At 43.0% G+C, this 8,307-nt stretch overlaps 1 protein-coding gene across 2 annotated transcripts in view; it reads right to left on the reverse strand.

Moving 5' to 3' along the window:
- SGSM3 (small G protein signaling modulator 3) overlaps positions 1–8,307 on the reverse strand; it is a 28,792-nt gene that overhangs the window by 19,854 nt on the left and 631 nt on the right. The window contains exon 2 of one of the 2 annotated variants that reach the window (XM_014882582.2): positions 8,091–8,141. The gene's annotated coding sequence lies outside the window, so the exon portion shown is untranslated. Of the gene's footprint in view, positions 1–8,090 lie in introns of both variants that reach the window. The other variant, XM_088165274.1, reaches the window with a different exon arrangement.

Below are 8,307 nucleotides of genomic sequence, written 5' to 3' on the forward strand. Positions count from 1 at the left end.
ATTTTTATGGGGATTTCTAGGAAAATATTGGTATAGTTCAGTAATCAGAGAGATTCTGAACTTCATAATCAACCTTACAATTTGTGTGTGGGAGACAGCACACAAGAGCCACCTCTACCAGAGATAAAGCCAGTGCTGGGATAGATCAGTCACTCACACTTCCTTGGGAAAGAACCAGGGAGAAACTAACATTTGCACACCTAGGATGGCTTTTCCAGCTTCCCTTTTCAGTAAAGCTACTTATGACTGTAAGTTGCTAAAAGAAGGAACCCCAGGGATTCATCCCACAGGCCCTATCCAAGTTGCTTTCCAGCACTGATTAGTACAAGGTTATATTGCCTTTGCATTTCATTGAGCTTTCCAGTGAGCACTTGCAGCCAGGAAGCAACTTGCTACAGCACTCCAAGATAAGAAGCTGCACAACACTGCAAAAGCATAAAAAACATCTGTGTCTGGGAACACAAATGATAAGGTTTCCTCCTTACAGATTTAAACAGCTTTCTGCCTGAGAAAGGCCAGTACAGATGAACAGACACTCTGATCAATTCTGACACCAACTCTTAGGGCAAATAGAATCACATACAAACAAATAAATAAAATCCAGCTTTTGTTTCTGAGAAGTAATGTTGTCCACAGGATGGTCAGCTGCATGTCCACCAGGTCTGTATCTGTTCATCTACTCTTCCCTATGCTGTAGTCCCATTTGTTCCCTTAGCATCAACTCTTCTCTTAGTAGTTGAAGATAAAACAACTACAAAATGAGCACCTGCATGCTCATATTACATGGGAACACACAGGGTATGCAGCCCAAGCAGGTAAATTGGCTGACATGACTTACTGACTTCTCTTTCAACATTGCTGTGAATGCATTTTGATGCTTTTCCCACTGCATTGCTACCATGACTGCTCTGTTCCTGAGCCTTCAAGGTGTCCTTCTCCCCTGCCTTGTCTCAGCCCAGTTAACCCTGTTTCCAATGGCTTTTATTAGGAATGCAGTCACCACGTGGTACACCTGCCACGCTTCTCATTGCCTGTGCTCCGAATCCATCCTCCATGCCTCGTGCCTGTGAGTAGAGATTCCCCTCAGTCATTATCAATCTTCATTGCATGCACAACCACTGCTGACCCAACCTGCTGTGAAGGAGCCAGGCCAGGGTGCCAGGCATGTGGCTGAGAAAAAAACTCATAATAAGGGAATTAAGCACAGTGCTTGGAAACAGGGCAGGAGAGTGCTGAGTCTCTCCTTGTCCCAAGACAGGTGTAGCAGATGGAACACCCTCCCTAGTCCACGTCATCATGCCCTGGCCTCCGCCTTGCTGGGGATCACTCCCCCTGCCTGCTCTCCTGTCCCTGACATTAGAGCACTGAACTTGGTGGGCAGGTTTTTCCTGCCCCTGGTTCCCATAGAAACCTTCCTGCAAGCACCCATCTGGGACAGAGCCCAGAGAGAGAGTGAGGCTCACCTTGCTGCTGGTGTGGTTGTGCAGAAGGGCAGGGTGAGCAGCAGGAATCACACTAAGGGAAGGCTCCTGCTGTGGCACATGGAGACACTGCCCTGGGCACTGCCCTCAGAGCCAAGTGCCTCCAGAAGAAGGTGCTGAGGCCACTGAAGCAGCCCTTTCAGCACTAAAGGAACTGGGAAGAAGGTTCCCTGACACAGCTGGCACCACCAGCCAGAAGGAGGAAGAGAATCTAGTATGTGGGATTGATACAGGAAGGTCTTTCCTTCAACTGAGGGATATAAACCTAGAGCAACTCTCAAGCTCTCCTAGCCAGGAGACAGCAAGTAAGAAAAGGGGCTCCACAAAGCTAATAAAATCATATATGTGAAATTGCTGTGGTATTTGCCATGTACAATCTTCTGAAATAAAGTAAGAACAGTAAGAAATACAAAGGAAAAAGCATATTAAATCCAACAAATATTAATAGCAATTCCCAAACCCTCAGTACTACAAAATTAAAACCAGTTTCACCCACACATTAAGGAGCATCTCCAATGTTTAAAGGCAATTTAAGTTTCTGATAGAAAGTAATTTTGGTCATGCAACAGGTAGTCTTCATATTTTGAATGAAACATTTTTTTGCTAAAATGCAAATAGTACCTGTTAATCACTTTTTGAATTTGGATATACTTTTTGAATTCAGAGTCCAAAATAAATCACACAACCATTGATTTCAAACTGCTAGAAGATAGGTGTGATGCAAGGGAAGCATGCAGTCAGCATCAGGTACAGCAATTTGAAGAATTCCACCTGCAACACCTTTGTTGGAGTTGCAAACACACACTATGCAGGATTATGTCCAATTAGTTTATTTTCTAGTGCAGGTGTTTAGAAATTGGTGTTTGCAAAGGAGTCCTGCAAATTTACCTCCACTTGGAATTACTGTGCCTCTCCTGGACACACTGGCTCTTTCCCACAGCTGTAGTATGAGAGATTTCAACTACCTGGCTCCTGGCAAACACCAGATAGCAATCTCCTGCTGCCTGTGTTTTACCTGCTTGGCCTCTTTTGCCATGTGATCTCCACTTAAGCCTGTGGTGGTAATGCCTGGATGTGCTAAGCACAAAATGATGGTCTGGAGCCTTTCAGTAGGAGCTTTATTTTGGGACAGAAACTCCTTTCCAGGAGTGTTCTTTCCCCACTGATTTTAAGGAAAAAAAAAAGAAGAATAATCCACAAAAAAGGCAGCATACCTTTAGCAGACTGTGCAGAAGACAAACATTTTACCAAGCAATGTTTCTGTATCCTGAAAACTTTACAACCAATAACTGTGCAGGAACCTCTGCTGAGTACCATCAGAAGGAGAAGAACAAGCATAACAACTCTTTCTAGAATAATTTTCATTCACTATTACAAGAACTGCAGCTCTGTTCTGACAGTTACAACACCTCTTCTGACAGTAAGCTAGCACGGGAAAAACTGTTTTCCTTTGTGTTTAATGAACAGAAAGCAACAGTGTATGCAGTAAATCCCATTGCCACCTCTGAATTATCAGCTGGTTTCCACTGTTCTCTATTCTCTTCCTTTATTATGAAAAAAAGCTTTGGAAGAGAGAAAAGTGATTCAAAGTCGCAGTGCCCATTAGGAGGCTATGCACATAGGTGTAGTTCTAGAAGCCTCTCCCAGCTCAGCTTTTGAAATCCCAAGTAGATTGCGTCCAATTTACACCTCTCTCTCTCAGAAATCCAACAAAAGTTCTGCACTGAACCAGGCAGTTCAATTTCATCTTCTCACAACCAGAAAACTTACATTTTCCAAACTATAATCCTGATTTGCACAATGAAATGCCCAAAGGAAACTCTCAGCAGGATGCCCTTGGGCTGCCTTCCCTTCCCCCATCAGTGTCTCCCTCAGGTCGGGCAAAGGCATATCCTGGAGCTGCAAATGCCATTAGTCCACAAGTCAATATTTGCTTTGCACACAGAGTCAGAAGAGAACCCAAGCTTCACAAATACATCAGTGAGCAAAGCACAGACACACACCTGACCAAGGGGAGCAGGGAGTTCCTGTCCCTCATACCCTGACACACCCTGACAGCTTTGTAAAAAATGTGGAATCCCACACAGACACTGATTAAAGAGTCAATATGGTGTTAGCAAACCTGGCTCATCCCAAACTTTCAGTCTGAGGCTTACAAAGCCTCACACTACTTTGCGTGTTGAGCAACACACACAAATGCAGGCTGGAAGTGCTGAGGTGGCCTTCAAGCTTCCTTTCTACAACATGACTGGGAACGAAGAACTGGGAACTTTAACTGCCCTCAGCCCACTTCTTGTAGCACTAGAAGTGAACCAGAGGTGCACCAAAAGCCTAGTGCAGGTCTCAAAAGGGGGATGAGAGACCTGGAGAGCAGCGAGGAGGAGGCTTACAGAGCCAGGTGGGCAGGCAGGCTAGCTGCTGACAGGTTATACCACGGAGTGCAGAGGCACCACCCAGGACTCCAGTGGTGCTCAGTCATCAACTGGGATCACATACAGACAGCAGGAATGTGGCAGGGCAAAGTGTTTCCTCCCAGCTGCCTCAGGGCACTGTTAGAACAACAGAGACAACAAAAAGTAAACTGGAACTCTGTGTCTCCTGCCATAAAGCACCTTATAGTTTCCTACCCTCACTGGAAATGAGGTAAATTTGTAATTCTATGCAGAAACCTAACTAAAAGGTACTTCCATGCAACAGGTCTGCTCCTTGCACTGCTCAGCGTCCAGCAATGCCTGCTGCAATGACAGAGAGAACCCTGGTGGAGCCGAAGCTGCTGAACTATGGTCAGTTTACACAAAAACAATAAAACAAGTAACTTGCAGTTTTGTTCCCACTGCATCTCCATTTTGAAAATAAGGACGTGAAAAAGCAGAACCCTGCTTCCTACTGCTTATGCATTGGACAGACAGACCACAGATGGACTTTCTGACCACAGTTCAACGTGTCAAACTTGTCTCAGAAACACCCCTACTTAACACCTACTTAAGTAGAATGCAAATATGCCACACATCAACAGATATTTTATTTCTAGAGCAGAATTGCCTTTACCGGGCTTCAAAGCAAAGTGTGCCAGCTAAGCATGAACTGCATCTCTGTGGAGAACCTCTTGTTAGCCAAGACCCTTGGGATCAGAGGAAGAGGAGGAGTTTCCCCTTTCCCAGTACTCCCATTATTAGAGTGGTGAAAAGATACGTGACAGGAGTACAGAGTGCTCCTTGCAACTCACACAGGAAGATTACAATTGTGTACTGGAAAAACAGTTTTGGGGTTTTCTGTCTGCATCAAATGAGGTTAAAAAAAACAGGCCAGGATACAAACTAGCATGGTGTTCACTCTCACTGCACAGCAAAATTCTCCTTGCTTCCAACACAGAGGCAAGAAAACATGTATGTGCCAAAAATGGCAGGCCTGCAGTTACCTTAGTCTTCAAGGCTTAAGGTAAAGGCAATTCCATGTTAGACACCACTATGCAAATATATACAAAAGGTTTCTGATTAGTGTCTAAACATATCTTCCACGGGGATCAAGTACTGCACAATAAATGGGCATTTTCACCCAAATAAGCACAGTGCAGGACCAGGGCACTTCTGCAGAACTCTACAGAAATTTGTTTTTTCCAAAAAAATTTCAGAAGAGTTGTTTACCTTCTGGTCCATTGCAAGACTGCAAACTATTTACGAGATGTCCATGGAAAGCAGTCACAACTATCCAGTTTCATTTGTACACAGAAACTTGAAAGAAAATATTTCTGTTAGAGATGCAGGGCTGTACAATCAAAGAAAAGTTAAAAGACACTACTGACAGTTATTTAAAGTCAGGTATTATGAGGTCTTTTATATCACATTCCTGTCCTGAGCAGTGACAAGCAGTGCCATCCAAGGCTGTCTCCATCACCAGCCTTGTAGGCTCACCCTAGTTTGATTTTCAAGCTGGTCTCATCCTACTGCTCCCAGTGACAGTGGAACAAGGGCCTGAACAACAGCTCTTCCTTGACAGGGCCTCAGAGGGTTTGCAGAGGTTCTGCTGTCATGGTCTGGTTACCTTGGTGAGGCACAGGAAGGGCTCATTTCAGGTCACTCTCCTGTAGCTCTGTTTTGCTACTATTTGCTCTGGTATTCGCAAAAAAATTCAGATTCACTTCACAGGACTCTAAACAGGTCTCACTTAATTTAGCTCCAGAAAATGGCTTTTAAGGCAAGTATATCCCACAGCATTCAAAATTTTTTTCCTTCAGGGCTCTGTCTTTACAGGATTTAACTTTCTGAAGAGGTTAGTAACACTCAAAACACCTCTCAGCACTGTTTGCAAAGCTCTTACCTAGCATGTTATGTCGGAATACTTAGATCTTGCTCCTGCAGAAATTTATATGCACAGATAATTTAAGAGGAAAAAAGCAAAATATACAATGATTGTTAACATTTGTAACAAAACCTCTGGTATTTCCCGATTCTGGGGATCAGGAAGATTTCTTCTCCAGAGGAAAAAAGGACTGCCAGGTTATGGACTCTAAATCATCAAATACTTCCCAGCCAGCACTTACTGGGCAGTAACAACAGTTCTTGTAGTCATACTAGTACCAATACACTCTCTTCTCTTCCTCTATCTCATAAAACAAGCCTGTTTGCATTTCTTCCAGGGTGTTTTCCTTAAGTCAGAAACGAAATTGCTCTGTTACCAATGTAACTGGTTGTGCTCCAGTTTACAAAAAATTCTGAGACCTCCTCCAAGACAAAACAAATGTGGCAAGACAACATCCTTCTCTTCTTCCTTACCCAACAGTACTGTGCCAACAGTAATACAGCTGACAAGTGAGATTTTCCCCAGCACTCCCAGATACTCAGCCTGTATAAGCTTTATGTATCAAACCCCCTGACTCTGGGATAAAAAGTGGCAGAGAAAGAAGTTTAGGCAAGTCTTTGTGCCGCTGAGGACACAAACCACAAACCTGAAGTACCAAAACCTCTGCATCTCTTAAGGGACACTTAGGACACTGCACTTACAACACAGAATGAAGCTGTTTGTTTACCACCTCCTACTGGACAGTTGCAAATTCTCTGTATCATTCATTTGAATTAGGGTAGGACCTAGAATAACCAGTGTGATAGAGATTACCAGCCAGAGTCATGGCTGGTTTAGCTAGAGGAGCTGTAGGACCACATACAACAAAATATAAAACACCTTAACTTTACCACTGCATATAAAATTGCAATGTTCCTTAGGATTTATTTTTTTAAAGTTTTTGTTACTTCTGATGTGTTGGCGAGAACTTTGCAATTGACACCCAGGAAGAGGCATCATTCCAACCATTTCCAAAACAGCAACTGCCTCAAACATGGTATCATCAATTCCTTTGTCAAAGCCTCCCAAATAACAAACATGGGAAACAATTTTGCAACACACAAAACAATTCACGAAGAATGGGACTGACAGCTCTCATACAGATCTCTTAACCAATAATCTCTACTGTTACCATGTCACTTAGATAACACATTAATTTTAAAAAGCGGAATATTTTGATTATTGCCTGTCTTTTAAGATTGTCAAGGTCCTTTAGAACACTGAGACTAGTAAAAGATCTCACCTTGTGGGAAAGTGACAGGTTAAAAGCTAAGCAAAGAAGAAGAACCTAAACAACATTATCAGAACCCCTAAAACTAGAGAATTATTTCAGTCCTGAGCAAGCGTGCAGTACTTTCCTCACCTCAATTCTATCATTCCCTGACCAGTGCAATTCCTCCAGAAATACGCCCCTCCTCTCTGCTGTCCCTCAGGGATTCCCTTCATCCTTCAGAAGAGTCACTATGAATGACATCTCCCTAAGAATATCAAACCACATTATCAAAATATTATTGTAAACAGGAATTAAGTTAGGCAGTATTTGTAATTTTAATCTGTTAAATACAGAATGAACACTGTATTAACATGACACAATCAGTCAGCATCCTGACCTCTTTAATTACATGTCATGCCTCCTCTCACCCTCTTCCTTTCCTTTTATTTTATGAATTCTCCAGAGTAGGAATTCAGCCTTTGTTTCTGCATAGGGACAGTCACATACACATTGTGTGGATCCAGAAATAAATAATGAAATTTAATTTTGTTCCAGTGGCTGTTTCTTTCCAGGCCACCACTCTAGTCTCTGTAGCAGTTGAAAAACTATTCTAGAATTCAGATTATCCAGCAACTATATCCTGATCAACAGCTCAGCAAAAGCACAGTAGTGTCCCCCTCCTGCTAGCCTGACAGTTCCTTCTTGAGTGATTTTAAGATCCAGTCTTACACTGCTAAAAACCCACTGATCTTAATTCCAGTAAGACTGCCTCACTCTCCCATCTATTTGCACTAAAGGATCCTCCATTTCCTGAAGGCACTGTTCTTCCCTTATTCTCACTTCCCCCCTTAAAAAAAAAAAAATCACAGCAAGCCATGCAGAGTAGGGCTGAGACATCATGAAGTAGGAAGTTATAACATCACATAAACCCCCCCCACACCAACACCAAAACTAACTTGTTTAGAGGGAAAGCACCTGCTTAAATTTAGGCATCCCTCAAAAAAAATTAAGAAGAAAGTAAATCCACACACAGAAAATTTTTTCTGTCTCGCTCTTACCAGTTCTGTGAAAAGACATCAAGAGTCCTTCCAGGAGCCCACAGCCACTGCCTGTAAAGAGATTTAAATCCGCGTGACTGTGGCTCTTCGCTTCCTTGGATTTACATCACCAGGTACGAAGAATTACATCTGTCTCCTTCTAACATTTATTATAGCTGACAATCACAGGGCCTGCAGCACGTCTATTTGCGCCCATTGCCTAGAGGATACTGCCATA

The sequence above is a fragment of the Sturnus vulgaris genome, chromosome 5 (genome assembly GCF_052056855.1).
Source record: "Sturnus vulgaris isolate bStuVul1 chromosome 5, bStuVul1.hap1, whole genome shotgun sequence".
Lineage (NCBI taxonomy): Eukaryota > Metazoa > Chordata > Aves > Passeriformes > Sturnidae > Sturnus > Sturnus vulgaris.